Below are 22,459 nucleotides of genomic sequence, written 5' to 3' on the forward strand. Positions count from 1 at the left end.
CTTTATTTGCTGAGTACTTGGAGTTATTATATGCAAATTGTGGCACAGGGAATAAATGAGTCCAGTTCATCTGATGAAAATTACAGAAGCAGCAGAGATATTGCTCTAGAATCCAATTTAGCAGCTCTGTCTGCCTGTAGGATTGCAGGTGATATGCTGATGATAAATGGAGTTGGACATCGAGAAGTTTGTTATCTCTCACAAGAAGCATGCAACAACTGGGAATCTTGATTGGAGATGAAATGAGATGACAGACTGTGCACTGCAGGTGCACTACTTCTCAAACTAGCAGATCTATTGTTTCACAGAAAGAGGTAAGACTGGTAGTAGCTATTAAATGGGCCTTCTTGGTAAATGAATCCACTACCCCCAGAATAATGGCTTCCCTTATGAAGGTAGTAAATCAATAATGAAGTCCATTGATATCCATTCCCATGGTCTCAAGTGTATTGCTATAGTCAATACACTCTTCATACTTCACAAGAGGTGACGTACTCTGTTACATCTTATATCCATCCTGACCACAAAAATTCACAGGCAACTATTTCCTTAGTTTTATAGCTCACAAGATGACAAGCAAATGAGGAGTCTTGGCAGCTTCAAAGGACCTCTAAATTGTTAAGCGTTCCATCCGTGGCAGACCCGCAGCATGGCCCCCTCATCTTTTCACAAGGACTCCAGCCTCTGGTTCCTCCTCGCTGGTGGCGGTGGGCCGCCAGCTCTGTTCTCGGGCCTCCCCTGGTTCCTCCGGCTCTGCCACGCATTCCCGGTCCTCCTGCCACTGCTCATCGGGCCTCTCTGCATGGCCCGTGGAGGGACACTACTACCCGCGCCACGCTCCTCCCTAGGCGCGCACGCACGCATCGCTGATCCTTAAGTAGGGGCCATGGCGGGAACCTAGCCGCAGCCCCAGATGATGAAATCAACCTATTCATAGTATTTAAGCTCAGGCTCTGCTCCATAGCATTGCCTTTGCAACAGGTGTCCTTGCTGGTCGAGTACTCGTTGCTACTAAGAGATTCATCTCTTCCCTGCTTTCCTGTTCCTCGTTGTTCCTGGTTCCTGTTTCCTTGTTCCTGTCCTGCTTATGCTTCGGATTGATTACACGGACTTTGACTCTGCTTTGCCTGACTACGCTACACCCTATCTCCAGACCCAGACCTCTGCTTGTTCGACTACGTATTGCCTATCTCCAGACCCTGACCTTTGCTTCATCCGACTACGCAATTATCTCCGTGATCAGACCTCAGCTTTACTTGCCACTGCCTTTGGATCGCCACCAGCCCTGACTCAAGCTTACCATTGGACGCCTCTTCTGCCTACTCCCTGGATGTGGATTTATCAGGCTTCGGCCTACCTTTGCTCGAGCGCCCTCTGTCTGCCTTCGTTCCATTGGCGCCCGAGTTTCCAGGACATTATCCAGTCCGGAGTAGGACTGCACCATCTCTCGCCTGCTGTCTCTGGGCTGAACCAACTTCTCCTGCATCTATATACAGAGGCCCACCCAAGTCCTGCCGGCCCCTGCACCCAAAGGCTCAACTTGCGGGGAATGAGGGCTGGTATAAGTGAAGCTCCAGGGGCCTCTGCCTATCAGCCCAGTCCACCTGCCGATGGTGGGGACCTTACCCACAGGTTGCATCAACCCTGCCTCGGCCCAAGGGACCACCTCTGACACAACATAAACATGACGTGTACATAGAGTTGAACCATTCTATAAAGGCTCTAATATCCTCTTTTCCCTTTTACAGTTCCTGCAGGTGAGCCTTTGCAAGCTCATCTTGCTGCAGATTTACCCATATTACTTCCATCAGATCAAGATTCCTGGTTAAGAATATAAGAACATGCCATACTGGATCAGACCAAGGGTCCATCAAGCCCAGCATCCTGTTTCCAACAGTGGCCAATCCAGGCCATAAGAACTTGGCAAGTACCCAAAAACTAAGTCTATTCCATGTTACTGTTGCTAGTAATAGCAGTGGCTATTTTCTAAGTCAACTTAACTAAAAGTAGGTAATGGACTTCTCCTCCAAGAACTTATCCAATCCTTTTTTAAACACAGCTATACTAACTGCACTAACCACATCCTCTGATTGAAGTACCAGCAAGGGTGCGAACCTCAGGGGCATCCCCCTGAGGTGACGTCATCCGCTTCCAATATTTAAAGGTCTCTAATTCACTATCTAATGGAGTTAGCAAGGAGAGGATTTAGATACGGATTTGGCTACGTTTCCTCCAAGCTACTCTGCCTCCTCGGACTTACCAGAGGTACCCACTCCTTGGGGGCCTCGCTCTTTTCTTTACTTTCAGATTACAGATAGGAACCGGTACTCGCTCCTCGAGGGCCCATGTTCCTGGACATTCTGAAGATTCTCTACTGCATGGAAGCTAATCGCTGCTACAAACAATTGTGAGTTACCACCGCTCTCTCAGAGCTTTCCCTGGGACCAGGTATTCGCTCCTTGAGGGCCTAAACCTTTCCAGCTCCTGAGCTTCCGTGAGACCTTATGTGAGTTTTGTCATTTAGTTCTGTTCATGAACCTTGTCTACTCTACCTACTCACTTTCTACAGTTTCTCAACAGCTCAGCCATCCTGGAATCGTTGTTCTAGTACCTGAGGGACTACAGCCCTGCCGGGCATATCAGCTCACTACTTTGGTGGTTTCCAAAACCTGTTTAATAAAAGAACTAATGTGTGTCTGTCTCCATACTCAAGCCTAGCTGGTGGTCCCTCTCAGGATATCCTCCCAGGGGCGTGGTCATCTGCCACCGGCCCAGGGATTCACCACTACTATCTCAGATTCATAACAGATTGCTCTAACACAGAGCTTTCCCAACAGATTGCTATCTCCTCACGGAGTACCCTAACAGAAGTGGAATATAACTGAATCTGAGACACTACAAGATAGTTGACTCCTCCTTCTTAGGAGCCATTCATTCAGATTGCTCCTCCCATCTACGCCCAGCTTTCTTATCAGATTTATTACAGACTGTTAACTCTCCCTCTTCAGGAGCTCGCAGTCTAACACCAGATTTATTACAGATTGCTAACTCCAGTGGATCTGGCTTAAATATGGAATGCTGTAACTCCGGTGGATCCGGCACATCTCTCTGCTTTGCAGGCTATACGGGCCTGGCCCAACTCATCTCAGAGCAGCAAGAAACTTTGGAGAAACTTACTGCAGCATTTCATCAGCTACACACACAGAAGATACAAGGCACAGTGTGACCAAAAACTAGGCCAGAGGAGAAACGAGGAAACGCAAGGGAAAACAGCCAGGCAACTGGATATCATAGAGCAAACTCTGTGGATTGTTGGACAAGCAAAGGTGTGTCCTTATATACAGCCCTCTATTTGGGGCACACCTAATGCTCGTCCAATAGGGAGCCTAAGGAGACAGGACTCCCTAACTTTTCTTCACTTAATATTTTCTGTGTTAGCGAAGTGGACCCCTGAACCGAGGCGAGGTTAGCGGCACCTATAGGAGGGAGCCCTCTATAAGTCCTCGTCATTAGTAGGCAGGTGCAGGTGAAGTGGAGACCCAACAGGACCTTCACCTGTACCAACCCTCAATCCCCGCAGGTTGAGCCCTTGGGTGCCGGGGCCGCCAGGACTTAGGTGCGGGTCTCCAGAAGAAAGCAATCCCTTGGGAGCATGGCAGAGGCGTCGTGAGACGTACCAGAGGTCTGGGTCAGCAGCAGGCAATAGAAGCAACTCTTTCTCAGGGCTGAGTGGGACCTGTTGCTGAGGCGAAGAGAGAGTGACACAGCTGGGCTTATATAGGCCCTGGTCCATATCAGTAGGTGGGAAAGCTGGACGCATTTCCCCACTGCTGGCCCTTTAATTTAGGGTGGGTCATGTGCACACATGCCTAGGAGGGGCCAGCCGGGGTTGATGGCATCGGCAGCATCGAGAAAGGCGGTGGCGGTGGAGGAGATCTTGTCGGCGGGTCGGAGGCAGTATGGGTGAGTCCTGTGGCGGAGGGTTTGTGGCTGGCCACCATAACAGTACCCCCTCCTCTATACCCCCTTCCTGGAGGCTTGGGTCTCCTGGGGTGTGTGGTATGGAAATCTCTGAGCAAGCTCTTGTCCAAAACTTTGGAGGCAGGTTCCCAGGTGTTTTCCTTGGCTCTAAAGCCCTCCCAGGAAATCAGGTATTCCCATCTGTTGTGATGCTGCCGGACATCTAGGATTTCCTTTACTTGGTAAATCTGGTCCTCATCTGATGATAAGTTTTGCAGGTCCGGGAGCTTCCGGCGAGGCCATGAAAGCACCAGGGGTTTAAGCAAGGAGACATGGAAGTTATTGTGAATCTTCAACAATGAAGGGAGCCGTAGCTGCCAGCTGGTGTGTGACTGGGCCGATATGCTGGATGATTGAAAAAGGCCCAACATAATGGGGGGCCAGTCTCATTGAGGGTACTCTAAGTTTGATGTGGCGGGTGCTAAGCCATACTCTGTCTCCTGGGCTGAATAGGGGAGCTGCCCGTCGGTGCTTATCTGCCGTTTGTTTTGCCTTACAAGCTGCCTCCTGGATCATACTTGGGTCTGGAGCCAAAGGACTTGGAGTGCCTGGGCGGATAACTGAGCTGCGGGTACTGTCTGTGGTATCGGCAGTGGTGGGGTTTGCTGTCTCCCATATACTAAGAGGAATGGCGAGGAGCCTGTGGCCGAGTTGAGGTGAGAGTTGTGAGAGAACTCGGCCCAGGGGAGGAGGGAGGCCAGTCGTCCTGGTGATTGTTGACGAACGAATGAAGGGATGTCTTTAAGGTGTGGTTGGTTCGCTCCACTTGGCCATTTTGCCTGCGAGTGGTATGCCGTGGTGAAGTCTAACTGAATGTTGAACTTGTGGCACAGTGAGCGCCAAAACTTAGCAGTGAACTGTATTCCCCAATCCGAGGCAATGTGCTGTGGCAGGCTGTGCAGTCGAACTATATGAGTGGAAAAGAGCCTCGCTAGCTCCGGGGCCAAAGGTAGACTAGGGAGAGCAGTGATTCGCACTCGAAGAGACACTTTTCGAGCTTGGCATATAGTTTATGACTTTGTAGCCATTGAAGAACTTGTCTGATGTCCCGCCGATGAGAGGGAAGACACTTGGAATAGATAAAAACATCGTCAAGGTATACGACCACACTCGTATGTAATAAATCCTGGAAGACTTCATTCATCATATGTTAAATCACTGCTGGGGCATTACAGAGGCCAAAGGGCATGACCCGATATTCGTAATGGCCGTTCCTGGTGTTGAACATGACAGGCAGCACTGGTATCTAAGTTCAAGTAATTAGGTATCTGGATTGATAAGGAATTTGACAAGTTTCATAACCATAATATATATCTGGTACATGTTAACATTACTGCAGATCTGGAAAGATGGAGTTCTTCGCAGCTGTCTTTAACTGACAGGATTAAATTGGTAAAAAAGGATTGTTCTTCTCAAACTGCTACAGTTTTTCCAAAAACATGCTCGTCAATGTACATGATGACTGTCTAAGAAAAATTGAGCAGGGCCAGTGTGGTGGCTAAGTAGCAGTGCTGTGTACTGCCATGTGAATGGTCTTTCTCTCCTCAGGGTGACTGGAGCTGGAGATGCTGCAGAAGCAGCATTTAGTGCCCCTGGAAGGGGTGGATTGTGGTCTTCGCTCAAGGTTGATACCTACTGGTCAGATTGCAGGGTTCTGGAAGGTGCTCTGGTGGTCTGGCTCCTGGCTCAGGATTGTCGCAATAATGATGTTTGAGGGGAAAAAAATCCCAGTTGCAAATGAAATGTGCCAGAATCCCTGATTGGCTCCAGCTGAGCTGGAGGCCCAAAAGAGTAGGAGTAAATTGTTGCGTCAAAAACGAAAATCAGACATTGTAGTTTGTAGATTTGTTGGGGTGAAAAAAGATTCACAGGTGTGCCTAAAACACTGTAGAGGCAGGGAGGCCAAGACAAGCCTAATTTTAAGCTATATATTTGTGTTGCTTAATTGTCATAGGCTGTATGCGGGTCTTCTTGGACACAGTGTAAAAAAATGCTTATGTTACATATACACCTCTGTGGAATAACAACAATTTTCTAGGTTTCTTTTCACTGTTGCAAAGCATTTATACATGAATAACAGTTTAAAATCCTTCATGGAGTTCAGGGAGGGATATGGTCTTCTAGATGCTCACGTTTCTAGACATTTACAATTAAGGCATGCTTTAGCTTCAGTGTTGAGCAGTTAGAGAAACAAGTCTATTATGTCTCCTTTTGAAATGATAATTACGAGAAAAAAAAAAATCTAAACTGAGATTGGTGTTGTAAGAGGCTTTCAATAACATGGAGAATGCTCCCTTGCAGAAATTAAGGAGCACATGGGAAGTGGAAGGGATTCAATTCACAGATGAACAGCGACTGGGAACATTATCTGATACTTAGAGCGGCAGCAGTCAGTGTTCATTTACAACTATTTAATTTCAAGCATCTTCAGGGAGTGTATTATGGTCCAGTAAGGCAGCACTGAATGGGATTCCTGACTTCAACCATGGGAAATAAGTGTAAAAGAGAGAAGGATTCTTTATGTTAAATATTATCTTTACTTAGCGAGAATAAGGATTTCTGGAATGGAGTAACAATTGTGAACTGAACAAAGGTTTTCCGATCTTCTTTGCTGTGCATAATTGCTGCTGCCACAGGTTTGCACAGTAAAGGTCATCGAGCAGTATTGGCCAAGGTGCTTTTAACTATGGCTAGAAGCTATATCACCTTAAAACAGAAAGAAAAGGTTTCATCTGTCATGGCCAAGTGGATCTCTTATATCCACGTGGTATTCCCTGAGGAAAACGGGTAAAAATTAACTGCAGAGTTTGCACCAATTCGTGCAGTCTTATTATTGCCCCCACAAGGAAGTGAAAACAGCAGAAAGCTGATACGCAATATTTCAAGAATTACAATGCCTTCATTTCTTATTGTAGTTTTGTGTTTATTATGTTTAAAACCAATAAAATAAAAACGTGTTTGTTAAAAAAAAAAAAAAAAGTATGCTCACTTCAGCCAAAGAACCTCCTGTAAGGATCAATCAAAATGAAAAGAAGAAAACACATTTATTTTTTATTGTTTCTAAAAACCAGGGACAGTAACTATGAAAGGGGCACGTGGGTGCACATGTGCACGTGTTTGCCAGCTTTCACCAAGGGATGCAGCCATTTTATAACAGAGGCAACCGTACGCGCGCAGAGTATAAAACAGGCTGAACGTGTGCACATGCGGGCGCAATTTTAACTAGGCACGTGCCTATGCAAATGCCACTTCTAACGTGTAAGTGGGGGGATTTTAGTAGACACGCGTCGACGCAGTTACCAGCTTTCCCAGTTTGCTCCCAGTTCATCCAGGTAAGGTATAGGACTTCCTAAGCCCCCTAGTTAAATCGTCTCTCTTTTTCCATGTTAACCCCGACCTTTAAAACCCTGCTCACCTCTTTACTTTTTTTTTGTTTTCTGACTTACATGCCACGCATAGCAGAAGTAAAGTTACGAGGCAGGGGACCCCAGCGCACGCTTGTGTGCGTAAGTATTTCTGCGCTGGTTTCATTGTGAAATCCGGGAACTCCCATGTCCTGCCAGTCCATGCCTACACCCCGCCCCTTTTCTGAGAAAATGTTCTTGTGTGCGTGGCGGGAGTTACGCGCGTATGCAGGCACCTTTTAAAAGATGCGCAGCGTGCGCCAGCCTGTCTTGTGTGCTTATCTCCCAGTTTTGGTGTGCACCAGGCTTTTAAAATGCGCCTTTGAGAGTCTAACGTTCAAACCTGTTCTTGATACAGCGTTTGCACGCGTAAGTGGACGTGCGGAGATTAACACTAGTATTTTATAAACCGTGCAGTGGGAACAATATGCAATGCAAAAGCATAGGATTATGTTGTAAAAAAATGTTTTGCTTGGTATCTTCTTCCTCTTCCTTTTGGGCTTTCAGATCATGAACTGGGCAGGGCTAAAATTCACTCGGAGCTGTTTGGCACTCAATTTCGGTAAATATTTTCATTAACAATGTTGAAACCACGAGCAAGCAATTTTTAAATTTTGCAGATTGACTGTGCTGATCTTGCAATGCTGAAGATCAGTACAGTCGGCTCGCAACTTTAAAAATGCTCGCTAAGAAGATAACTTTCAAATCTATTCGCGTTAGTCTATGTGTGGGCACGCAGAGCTTTATCCTAGTATTTTATAAATTGTGAAGCATGAGTTGCGCAGTTTATAAAATGTTCTGTAAGTACGCATGCTCTGCATATTTATTCTCTGAAAGTACGCATGTATATTTCAGAACGCATCTATATTTCCACTGCAATGAAAGCTTGTCCTACTTATTTTATACTCGTGTTAATCTCCGCCCGGATGAGACCAAAGATCTACTCTCTTGTTCCCTAAAATAATCTCACTCTATTGTGTATTGTGAAACAACAATTTATTAAAGAATAATTTGTTAAAAAATAATTTGTTGCGGAATGGGGTAAGTTTCATATATTTTGATCCATGCCTCCGCGGCCTTGCTTCAATTTTTGTATTATAATCATCAACTTACCACCCTCCCACTCACTTTTTATAAACATACACGTGTATATTTTAGGTATGTAAAAAAATAGAACATGTGGGGTAAAACTAAATATTTTATAACATATACACATATGTTTTCTTGCGCATGTATGTGAAATCACCAGTTCGCTGATGCCTCTGCCAGTTCACCCAGTCCATCTTCAGTGCACCTAAACCATCTAGTACTTTATTCTGAAACCCTACCAGTTCACCCAGATCTCCTACCCAAAAATTATAGACAACTGATATATTTGATAAGAATTGTACTAGTTAATTAGCAGGTGTAAAATTGCGCAAAAAGTTTAGATAACTTATACGTGAATATCTCTTCTAAAATAGCAACTTCTATGAATACCTCTTGATCCCACCAAAAATTATTTTGCAAGAAGAAAAAAAAATAGAAACTCCTCTAGACCACCTCTTTTGTGTACCAGTAAATGTGTGTGTGAAATCAAAAATACATACTTTTGATGTTTATAAAATAGCATATATGCAAATGCAGGCTATTTACATGCATATATGCTAATTTTCCACTCATAACCCCTTTGAAAATTTCCTCATTTGGGTGCTGGCAATGTGCAGTTGGGAAAAGTAGCTGAATAGGCTGATTGTGTCAGGGGATGAGGGGGCCTGATGGCACAGGACGCTTCCCCAATCCTCAGAGGCAGTCCAATAGTACAGGGGATACCTCCTTTGCCCTCAATCCAGAGGTATGATTTCATCATGTAGGAGGGTTGTAAGATATATTTTCAAAGGTATAAATCAAGCACAAGGTGCTCTAGAGTATGGAATAAATAAGAAGTCATGGTATGAGGTTCCAGGCAGGTAGAATTAGGATCAACATTAGAAAATATTTCTTTACTAAAACGGTGGTGGATGAATGGAATGGACTTCCAGTGATGGTACTAAAATGGTAACAGAATGTTAAAAAGCAAGGAATAAGCACAGAGGACCCTAAGTGGTGAAGGAATGAAGGGAGAACGAGAGATCAGTGAAGGGCTGTGGCATTGCACCATGAGTGAAGATGGGCACACTCGATGGGCCTAATTGTCCTGATCTACTGCCATAGGCTATGATAGTGGTAGGAACAGGATTGGGATGTGGCAGTGTTCCTAACAACCCACCCTTCACTCTTTGGGAGCTGAAGCAATGAAAGAGGTGATAAGGACAAACTGTGGATTCAACATACTGCTGCTGCCAGCCATGGGGTGGATTGATTGGGGTTGGCAGGCTGCAGCTCTCCAGAGACTGACCAGTCAGTGTTGGAAGGTTGGTGGGAGTCAGGTGCTGTCCAGCAGGCCTCACTGGTTTTGATAGCTTTCTAGATTATTAGCAAACCTTGGATGTAACACATGGGGGTGCTGGGTCTTAGATTAAATATGGGATCTTGTATTGCCATCTATTGAGGATGACAAAGAACTAATGAAGAAGCAAAGAAAAACTGACTTCGATACGGATGTGCAGGAGAAAAACATTTGTGTTTGTTTTCAGGAGGTTCTTTTTTTCCTCGTATTTCGGTTCGTGGATTGTTTGATTCGTTTTCATTTGTGAGAAAAAATAAATCAATTAAAAAAACTGCCAAAAAACAAAATGAGGCCTCCCAAGGCCTTCTGCCTGTGCACCCAAAAAAATGCCGGGTCTGGGATTCCCCCCCACCCCACACTTACTCAGTCCAGTGGGGATCTGTTGGCTTTGGCCAAGGGCAGAGTAGGTCACCACAACCTCAGCCTACTCAAGGCCAAGGGTTCAGCCTGATTTGGAGGCTGGGTCCCAACACTGCAACCCGACCCAGAGGCTGTGTCCCGACACCAGGGTCTCGACCTAGCCAGGGCCCAAACCAATCCTGGGTCCCAAGGCTGCAGCCTCAGCCCAAACCCAGGCCCGACACCGCGACAGGACCTTGTGGCCGGGTCCCGACACTGGGGCCTAGGCCTTGACCCAGGTCCAATGCCGGGGCTCCAGCCAGGAGACCAGATCCCGACACCTGGGCCTTGGTGCAAGGTCAGGCCCAGGCCTTGGAGCCTCTTCTTCATCCTTTTCTTTCTTCGGCACTTGAAGTCAAATGACACTGTCTGCTGCATTCACACCAGAGTTAATTAACTCCAGAGCATTCACCCCAGCGGATGGCGCTATTTTGATGTACAGCAATGTTGAATGAAACAAATTACCCTTATTCATCACGTTTTGCAGTTTTGTTTTAAACAAATGCACATCCCTAGTAATATCTCACAAGCGGTCAAGCTTCTGTGGCTGGCAGCTGGGATATATTCTTGCACTGAGGATGAGAATAACAGAGTAGATTGGATGGACCAATTGGTCTTTTTCTTCCGTCATCTACTACAGTACTACGTTACTGTATTTCTGAGAACTGAAACCCTGCAACTGGGGCTATGATGTCCTGGTGCCACAAACCTTCATTCTCAGGTACTCAGAAGTTTTCTCCAACTTTAACCATCTCTCTCTCTCTCTCTCTCTTCCATAGCACAGTCATTGCAATGACAATCTTTGATTAGGGGCCAGAAACCGCGGCTCCCTCCAAAACCTTGTACACATTCAGCCTGAGTCTGGCCTCCATATGTTGCAGTTGCATGATGACTGGCGTGCCTTCCCTCTAAGGGATGCGAACGATGCTTCTGCATCATCCCCATTCTCTTCCAGCCCAAGGAGCCAGATTCAGGCTGGGGAATCAAAGTTGGGCTTCCCATACAGCAGTGCACAGCACTGCTGCGAGTCCATCAGCCTGGTTCAAACTGGTTCATATTAACATAAATGTATCTACAAAAACAGGATATTTTTTTTAATGCACGCCTTAAGTTTGACACAATAGAAAAAAAAATCATTGAGTCCGCAAAGGTTCACAATATTCGAAGGGGGGTTTAATGCTAAATGTTTCTTCAGTCGTTAAATATGGCTCTTGGAGTGACAGGATAATCTGCTTGAGAAAAATGCCACTAACTATAAACTTGAATCAATAACTAAATTATTATAGCTTGTTTCTTTTTTTTTGGTCTTTGTGCTATTGTGTCTTAATTTTATACTACAAGCTTTCTTCTCTTCCCTAATGACCCAGCCAGCTGCCTTTCACAGTCCTTTTAAGATGTTGACCGGCTTCAGGCAGTAACAGGCACTGGTTTCCAAAGCACATTCTACTGATGAGTCACAGTACTTTTATGTGCCTTCTACACTTCACAAAAACTCAAATATAGTCTCTTTCCTTTTAAGATCTGTCGGGAACAAAATGCGTGTGCACATAACATAAACCACCAATATAATGTTTAGTGCTAAGTATCCCACTACACGATAGAGGGCAATCATTAATTACAAAGCCGATGTGTAGTTCATATTTAGCTCAGGTTCATCCTGTTGTCAACTTCAGTAAATAAACAGAGGAAGTGGCATCACGCACAAGCTCTTATTTGAAAACAAGGAAATGCATCAAAATATTACAGCTTCGAGACTTTGCCAGGAAGTATCACATTTTAAAGGTTTGATAAGAAAGTCAGAACTGCACTTGCAACATATTTCATCCATACCATAAGAATAAGAAAAGATACAGAGAGGGGTAACATAAATGGGATGGAACGGCTTCCTTATAAAGAAAGGCTAAACAGGTTAGGGCTCTTCAATTTGTTGAAGATGTGACTGAGAGGCTCAACGATAGAGGTTTATAAAATCATAAAAAGGGCTGGTGCTTCCATATAGGCAAACAAGGCGGTTGCCTAGAGTGCCAAGATTTTGGAGTGTGATGTCCACAAGGCGCAGTACCAGAGCCAGTATTAGTAAAAAAGAGAGTGCTGTGCTGGAGCCACCGATAGTTAAGTTGGTGGAGGAGGGGTGAATGACCCAAGGTTCGTCTAGGGCAGTGATGACGAACTCCAGTCCTCGAGTGCCACAAACAGGCCAGGTTTTCAGGATATCCAGAATGAATATGCATGAGATAGATTTGTATACAATGGAGGCAGTGCATGCAAATCTTTCTCATGCATATTCATTGTGGATATCCTGAAAACCTGGCCTGTTTGTGGCACTCGAGGAGTGGAGTTTGCCATCACTGGCCTAGAGTACCAAAATACGCTGCACCATTCCTAATCATGAGTGGGGTGGAACAGGTAAATAAGGAATTTTTATTTATCCTTTCAAATAGGGGACAATCCATGAAACTAACAGGTAGCAGGTTTAAAAAAAATTGGAGAAAGTAATTTTTTTACTCAACATACAATTAAGCTGTGGAAGTTATTGCCGGAGGATGTGGTCAAGGCATTTAGCATTGCTGGGCTTAAAAAGGGGTTAGGACAAGTTCCTGGAAGAAAAGTTCATAAACAATTATTTGCCACGTGGATTCAGGGAAAGCCATCGCTTATCCCTGGGAGTAAACAGGAAGGAATTGGATTTAATCTTTAGGATCCTCTGGCACTTCCTAATGACCTGGATTAGTCACCATCAGAGACAGAATGCTGGGCTCAGTGGATCCCTGGTCTGACACAGCATGGCATATCTTATATTCTTAAGGCTAGAGATTCAACTGAAGATTTGCACTTCTGGGTTATCAGCATGAACTTTCAATTTATTAGGGCTCTGATTTCGAAAGATTTTAGACCCTTTCCTGTGAATTGCTAAAATAATATTGAATATATACCCTTTCTGTGTTAATACAGTTTACATTGACCTTAGCACTTCATTCTAATCGATCGGTTACAGTTTCAATACAGAGTCCATTACTGGAAATTCAGTACAAATGCAATCTTATTTCAGTGTATATTACATACAAGAAATACATCACAGTACACTAAATAAACGGTGCAGGCCTTTTTCAGACTGTTCAGCCTGGCATGTATGCGCAAAGAGAGAAGTCTTTTGCACCGGAAAAAATTAAATTAGGCAGTCAATTTTGACTTTTCCCAGCATGTATATATCTTTCGTACAGGGGATGTATATGGTGCCAGAATAAGCGAATCAGACCCTTCCTGGTCCTTTCAATGTCATTGCATACTCTTGTTCCATCTGGGCTGTTTAAATCTTGCATTTGTAAATAGGATTCAAAAGAACAACTGAGATTAGTCTCTCTTTCCAAAATTTATAGGTGAATTTTAAAAGCCCAGTGTGCGCATCAACTGGGGGGATGCACGCTCACTAGTCGGGCTAGCGCGAATCGACCGAACTTTAAAAGCTGCTCAGATACTCGCGTTATCTCCCGCTGCACGCACATGTGAAAAGTTTTCAAAAAGGGGCAGTGCATGGCCAAGATAAGTGAATGTAAATAATTGTGCGCCTGCGTCCTCATCGGTCCAGTGGTATGTGAATTTACTTCTGCTAAGGACAAGATGTATTAAAAGAATAAACAGAAAGAGCCGTTTCTAAGGGGTTTAAAGGATTTGGGATAACTGGGAGGAGTGCAAACAGGGAGGTTTGGAGGACCCAGCTGTTAACCGGGCAAACTGATGAACGAACTGGTGAAACCCGGCATTGGCATGGACACATGCCACTTTTAAAATTCCCTAACTTACGTGGTAGAAGCGAGATTTAGGTGCATAAGTGCACGCATACTTAAACGTGGGCGTACATATGCTTTCGGTAGGGTTATTTTATAGCATGCGCACACACACACGTCCAAGTTATAAAAGGGCCGCCTATCCGGGAGCGTGCCAATACACCCGTGCCAAAGAGTGCCCGGGCGCCAATTTGAAAGTTACCGTCCCTGTGATGGGTCACTCTAACCTTCACCTCCACCATTTTGGAAGGAGGAGAAGGCTAGTGGAAAATTGTCAAGAGGTTTAGGAAGAAAGGCCAGTTTGAGTGATCTAATTGTGCATCCCAGTTTAGAAATATTTAGCACAGTAGATTGTTTATTAATTTATACTTTTCTGTTGGAAAAATCTGACCGGCTGGATTGTCAGCAGCCAAAGCCCATTCCAACATATTACACATCAGACATTATGGGGGGAATCTATAAAACCATTTACACACATACAGTAAAACCTGGTGTCATGCATGTAAATTGCTGTTATAAAAATACACGTGTAACCTGGTTTTACGCATACTTTGAAACAAACTGAGCAGAGGTGTTCTTGGGGGGGGGGGGTGTGGAATTGGGGCACAGCCAGCACTTAGGGGCATATTTTCAGATTTAAAAAGGAATGAGCCTAAGTGTACACTCAAATTATGCTCTCCGAAAAGGTGGCATAATTTGTCATGAGTGAATCTCTGAGCAATATCTGATCACGTACCTGAACATTTTAAAAGCAAACTGATACAAATAAGTTCACTTTGAAAATCCACTGTAAAGCTTTTATCCTCAAATTAAGATTCATTTTTCTTCTTCTAACCCCCTGGATCTTTAGTCATTCTTCCTACATAAGCTCATCAGTACTCAAATCATATCACGCTGGACTTTTGGCAAGTCTTGTGGGGGTCAGGAGGGTCCCCCAAGACTTGCCAAAAGTCCCTGGTGGTCCAGCAGAGGTCTGGGAGCGACCTCCTGCTCTTGGACCGTCGGCTGCCAGTAATCAAAATGGCACCAATAGCCTTTGTCCTTACTATGTCATAGGGGCTACCGGTGCCATTGGTCAGCCCCTGTCACATGGTAGGAGCACAAGATGGTGCTGATGGCCATGTGACAAGGGCTGACCAATGGCACCGGTAGCCCCTGTGACATAGTAGATCAAAGGCTATCGGCGCCATCTTGATCGGGGCAGGTCAGACAGCCCTATGGCACGGAATGAGAAATCCCTCGCGGGACCCCGCTGGACCAACAGGGATGATAGTAAGTCTTGGGGAGAGATTGGGATGGTCGGGGGGGGGGGGGGTTGAATTTAATGTATTAAAGAGAATTTTAATGCTTGGGGTGGGTTTTTTTTAGCTTCTTTTTCCCGCGTTGTTTTTTGGGCCGGTTTAGTTTTTCCCCATTTAGTTTTTGTTCGTTTTTCCAAAAAACTAACCGAGGAAAAACTAATTTTACCCCGAAGTGTCCGACTCAAAAAACAACCTGGTAGAAAAAAATGAAGCTCATCTCTAGTGCTAGGACCTGAAACATGATGAACTATGCCTGGGTGGGGTGGAGCGTTGCTGCTGTGCACAGGGTTGGTGCAAGGGTATTAGGCACCCTAGGCAAACCTTACAGCCTGGCACCCTACCCCCACCTCCCTATACACAATTTTAAATTATGCATTAACACATATTTTACATGAAAAGTATAATTCTGAGGTAAAATTAATATATACATTATTGTGATAATTTCATGCACTGTTGTGATGCCAACAAGAAAACTTTGCATCTTGGAATTCATATGGCATCATACCTATTGTGATATATTTTGGCATGGTCCTCCCGTATCAACACAGTACTATCTGCCAACACTCAAAGAATAACAACCCTACCTATGAAAAAGAATACCACAAATATTACACCAGAATCTAAAATATCAATACACCTCCTACTACAGATCCCTACAGAGAAACCACATATTAAAAGATTGCTTCATCTCAGTCTTTGCATACAGAACACAAACCCTCACCAAATACAGAATAAAGCCACATAAAGTATAAATAGAAATGTGCGGACAACAACTGAACTGTAAAACGCATCATGCCAAACTCTATACAGTGCAACAATGGAAAAACAAAAATGTCACCATTCCTCATGAAACAATCAATAAAATCAAGATATATAAATCATTAATCATAATAGTAAAATCATACTAATAAAATAATTTCTAAACAGCTGATGAATAGAATATCCAATAATTAAAGACTCATGCAAATTTTGAAAGCTTTACCAAACACCAATAAAATATTTCAAACAGCAGACACATCACATACTACCCAATAATTAAAATGGTAGTCAATCAAGAAAAATGAACTTAAAAAGCCACCTTTACTTACCCTCTCCAGCAGTTCTCCTTCTCCTTTCCTTTGCAGGCCACACCAGAAGCAGCAGTAGCTGCTGAAGCTGTCCTCACTGTTCTCTTCCTTAGGGACCACAACCAGTCTCTTCTGTCTCTCACAAACACAGAGCAGACACACTCTCTGACCAGTTTCTGTCTGTCGCATACCAATCATCTCCCCAACCACTCTCTCTCTCTCTCTGTCACACACACACACCCACCAGTCATCTCCCTGATCAGTCTTTCTCACACATACACACGTCACCCCTCTGGCCAGTCTCTCTCAAACACACAATGCTCTCGCTCTCTCTTACTTACACACAGGCTTTCAATCACACACAGGCTCTCTCTATTTCACTTATACACAATCTCTCAATCACACACATGTTCCATCTCACTTACAAACAGGCTCAATCACAAACATGCCTTCTCTCACAGCCACAAGCCAGCCAAAAACATGCTCCATCTCTCTCTCGCACACACACATTGACACACACAAGCACCCTCCCTGACTCACATATACACCACACACATACAGAAGTACCCTCCCTATCTCACATACATGAAGCACCTTCCCTGTCTCACACACAGAAGCACCATTCCTTTCTCACATACACACACACAGAAGCAGCATTCCTTTCTCACATACACCCCAAATTATTACGGTTTCTGTAAAATTATTATTATTGTACATTACCCATGTTGATTTTTGTACATATTCCATGATACTTCTGTACATACTCCATGGTCTCACTTTGTTCACTTGTTAAGGTTACTCACCGTCTGTACCCTTTAATGGTACTGTTCCTTTTGTTTCTCCACTTACTCTCTTATTTCCCAGCTGCCGCCCCCTTTTTCTTCAGCCTGCCCCACTTTCCCCCACCTTCCCCCACCTTTTTTCATTGTAATTTCCAATCTTTCAAAGTTACATGTAAACCGGCATGATGTTCCCACGAACACTGTATAAAAAAGTTTATAAATAAATAAATAAAATAAATAAAATGTTGCATTCGTGGGGGTTCGCCATGCGTTTCACGGACCCACGAATGCAACGAATAGAGACCTATACGTTGCGGATTGTGCATTCGTTCAAAACGATTGCACATCCCTATCAGCCTTCTTCTTGCCTGGCTTTAGGTGCAAGCCTGGTCTTTGTATAGACTTTTAGAATTAGTCATAGGCTGGCCTAGGTCAAGACTTGCTCCCCCACCTTTGGTGTGGGTCTCAGGACTCTACCTATAAGGCTGTGTTACGGTAAGAGGGACTTGTGCATATTCAGTTCCTTATGGTTTGCTAAGGCTATAAGCTCAGTGAACACGTCCCTATGATGGGCCATTGCTGCTTTGCTCACCCAGATGCAGGAGAAAAAAACAGAATTGAATGATCTCCTGTACCAATTCATGCAACAGGCCCAGCAGCAGCTTGATCAAGTAAAAGACTCTTTACAGACCTTGTCATAGTGTTTAGATGTAATACAAGTTCAATGTCCTACTTCAGTCTCAGTTTCAGTTCTGGCAAACCCTGCACCAGCACCTGTCCAGACTAGTGAGTCCATGATTCAACTACTGCCAACTCTAAACTATGGGGGTGATCCAAAAACATGCAGAGGATTCCTTAACATGTGGAGATACAATTTGAATTACAGCTGGCTTGTTATTTCTTTTAGGAACAAAGAAATTGGAGAATATATAAATGGGAGGGAATTGTTCTATTAAGGAGTAAATACAGACCATCAGGGCGAGCGGTGATACATTTTAGGGGTTTGAGATTTTTAGTGGAGTGAATGATGAGTGAATGTGGTTATGTGTTATTAATGGGTTAGGGTTGAGGGCATGTTTGGACAATTTGTATAATAAATTCACTATAATGTATATTTATTTAGGTGATGTTATATGAACATTGTGATATGTATTGTTTGATATGATGTTGTGATGACATTCTTGGGTAGATTTTTAAAAAAAGCGCGTTCGCGTACTTTTGTTTGCGCAGCAGGCGCAAACAAAAGTACGCTGGATTTTATAAGATACGTGCATAGCTGTATCTTTCGCCCTCCCCTCACCTTCCCCTCCCTTCCCCTACCTAACCCACCCCCCCTGCCCTATCTAAACCCCCCCTTACCTTTATTCATGGATTTATGCCTCCCGGAGGGAGACGTAAATCCACGCGCGCCAGCGGGCTGCTGGCGCGCCGAGACCTGACCCACAGGGCACGGCCATGCCCCGGAACGCCCCTGGCCGGAGCCACGCCCCCGGCCCCACCCCTGAAACGCCTCACCCCGCCCCCAAAATGCCGCGTCGTTCGGCCCTGCCCCCGACACGCCCCCTTCCAAAATCCCCGGGACCTACGCGCGTCCCGGGATTCTGCGCGCGCCGGCGGCCTATGGAAAATAGGCGCGCCGGCGCGCAAGGCCCTGCTCACGTAAATCCAGGCAGATTTGCGCGAGCAGGGCTTTTAAAATCCACCCCTCTGTATGTAAAGCAATATTTTGTGGGTGATGAAAAAGTGCAATATAATAAATAAATAAATAATAAATAATAAATAAATCGTTAATATTTATAGAACAATATATTGAATATGTGCATGATAAAATTATTAAGTAGAGTAATGTTTACATAGTATACTTGATAAACAAACGGGTTGTATGATTTATTGTGATTCCCTGTTGTATTGAGTGTTGTTATTTCTTCAACCATGTCAAGATCATATATATACTCTCCTTGTTAAATGATCCAGCTTTAACTTGCGCCTCTCCCTTGTGGGATCAGGATGATTTGCTTCTCAGGAATTTGGACAATTTCATTCAGCAATTCCGTCTGATCTTTGATCAACCTGGGTGTATCACGTCCGCTGCCACAAAACTCCTTCATATTCATCAGGGCAATCGTTCTATTGGTGAATATGCAGTAGAATTCCATACCTTAGCTTCCAAACTCAGTTGGGGTGAAGACAGCTAAACCACCATTTTTTGGCAGGGATTATCTAAGAGAATAAAAGATGAACTTACAGCCCAGGACCTTCCTCAGTTCCTCAAAGCATTCATTGCCTTGGCTATTTGTATTCACCTGAGATTCCAGGAATAGGCTTATGAAAAGAAGAACTCTCAGCAGACCTCGTGCATGGTTCCCAAACCTCCGAATCTTTAACAACCCATCCTTGAACCACCGAAGGTTGCTGCCTTCAAAGAAACTATGCAATTGGGTAATACCTGACTTTCACTTGATAAGAAACAAAGGCTAAGATCGCAAATTATTTATTTCTAATGTGCCACACAAGATCATTTTGTCTGTCAGTGTCCCCGAGACCGGAAAACTCTATAAATAGAAGTCTCATCAGGAAGGCAGCATTGCATCATCCTGCTTCCTCTCTGCTACTAATGGTTCCGGTGTGTCTTACCTACAGAAAACACTCAGTTCAGACTGAAGCTTTAATAGATTCTGGAGCCGGGGGCAACTTTATTCAAGAATCACTGGTACATCAATGTGGTTGCCATATTTATTTATTTATTTATTTATTTATTTATTTATTTATTTAAAATTTTTATATACCGACATTCATCCAGGATATCATATCGGTTCACATTGTAACGCAAAAACAAACGCACGGCATGGCGCTTTACATTGAACAGTAAAAACATGATAACAAGGCATTAACGAGAGGGGGAACAATAACATGGGAAGTTTTGCAATAAAATTATAAACAAAGTTTGCAATTATATACATATGTACAAAAGAAAGAAAACTATGAGGTTAATTTTAATCAGGCTAGGAGATAAGATGGGGAAGAGAAGGGAGGAGAGCGAGGAAAGAGGAGGGGCAGAGAGAAAGAAAAGAAGGTGGTGGAGAAAAGGGGAGGGGAGAGAGGGGCGGTAGAATGGGAAACAGGGGAGGAATGGGGAGAGTGGGGACAGTGGTGAGGTATAGTGAAAAATTAAGTGTATGCTTTTGCAAAGAGCCAGGTCTTGAGCTTTCGCTTGAAGGATTTGAGGCATTCTTCTTGCCGTAGTTCAACAGGCATTTTGTTCCAGAGGGTCGGCCCGGCTATCGATAGTGCACGGGCTCTTGTGGAAGTGAGTTTATAGAGTTTAGGAGAGGGGATAGGCATGGTTGCGAGATGTGCTACCTCCTATGTCATTGTGTCCATCTACGGAGAACCCCTACCTGGTTGTGTGACTACAACTTCTTCGCCCATCATGATACAGATTGGGTCTCACCAAGAAAACATTCAGTTCTATGTACTATCTAAAGCATCCATCCCTCTTGTACTTGGACTACCCTGGCTGAGTCTTTATCAACCATCTATTGACTGGAATTCCTTACAGATTGACCAATGGGGTCCATCCTGCCAAGAACATTGCATGGCACTAATTTTCTCCAGCACGGACTACTGCAATGCCCTTATGCTAGGACTACCTAATACGACATTAAGGCCACTGCAAATACTTCAGAACACAGCAGCTAGAATACTAACCGGAAAAAGAAGGAGGGACCATATAACTGAAACCCTAGCAGAGTTACATTGGCTACCAATTGAACACAGAATTAAATACAAAACCCTATGTTTCATTCACAAACTAATTTATGATGAGAAATCGGATTGGTTAAACACAGCATTACGGGTACACACTCCACACAGGAACCTCCGATCAGCAAATAAAGCACTCCTAACCATTCCATCAGTTAAAACATCAAGACTGACCCAAGTGAGAGAAAGAGCCCTATCACTAGCAGGACCCATAATCTGGAACACAATGCCTCCAGAGATCAGACTACAAAGTGATCTCAAGGCATTCAAGAAAAGTTTAAAAACATGACTTTTTAAACAAGCATTTTACAAAGAGACGAGATAATAGAGAGAAAATATTCAGGAAAGACAGAAAGGCACCGACACACAGTACTTAGGACTTTACAGTAGATTAGTATATGAACTCTACACAATAAGCATAACTATAATACTATGTGTACCTTGGTATAATTGGTCTTGAACTACTTCGCTAAATGACCTTGTCTAATGATTTATTGTAACCGAACCTTTGACGGCACCTGTTAGAATGTACCATAGTACACTTTCACCTACATTTATTAGGTGCCTACAAGTAAACCGTTGTGATGGTATTTAACTTAGCAACGGTATAGAAAAGTTTTTAAATAAATAAATAAATAAAATTTTGGCTTCGGCCTCTTCACTTCGAACCACGTCGTCTGAAGTACCGGTTTTGCCGCTTCAGTGTACATCCTGCTCTTACATGAATTCTGAACAGTGTTGTCCTTCTGCCAAAGAACCTTTGTCCAACAATCAGGACCAGTCTCAATCCTTGTCCGAGCTTTCAGCCTCTTTTTCAGTTAAGTCTTCTGCTTTGAATGAATTTTCAGTCCAGTCTCAAAACCACAGAATTTTTGGAGCTCCACAGCTGGTAAAATAGTACCTTTGTCTCCTCAGAAGCCAAAGAGAATAGGCTTGAGGAGGGGGGGGGGGGTACTGTTAGAATCCAGCTGCCTTCCCAGACTCCTCGACAAAGAGCGTTCACTGTATGGTAGGCAGCCACCATTGGATGCTCTGGCGCATGTGATACCAGGCCTGGCAAAGAGACACATAGGGTGTGCGTACGCATTGGTATGCACGATTTGGCGCATATTGGTGGACGAGTCAGGTACCGCTCCGATGATGTAGTCACATGCTCAAGAATACTTAGCTTGCCCGGAGTTAGAGTCGTTGCCTCAGCAAGAAGATCTCATAGTTCCTGCTCTTCCTGGTTCCAGTCTTCTGTCTTGCTCAAGCCCTACAGCTTGGTTCCTGGCTTCAGCTTCTGCCTGGTTGCATCTTCTCAGCCTTCAGCTTTGCTTCAGTCTTCAGCCTTGTTGCAAGCCATCAACCTTGTCCTTGCCTGGCTTCAGCCACAAGCCTGGTCTTTGGATAGACTTTTGGACTCAGTCATAGTCTGGCCCGTGCCAAATCTCACTCACCTGCCATTGGCATGGGTCTCAGGACTCTACCTACAAGACAGCATCATGGCAAGAGAGCTCAGGCATATGCAT

The sequence above is a fragment of the Rhinatrema bivittatum genome, chromosome 5 (assembly GCF_901001135.1).
Source record: "Rhinatrema bivittatum chromosome 5, aRhiBiv1.1, whole genome shotgun sequence".
NCBI classification, from domain to species: domain Eukaryota; kingdom Metazoa; phylum Chordata; class Amphibia; order Gymnophiona; family Rhinatrematidae; genus Rhinatrema; species Rhinatrema bivittatum.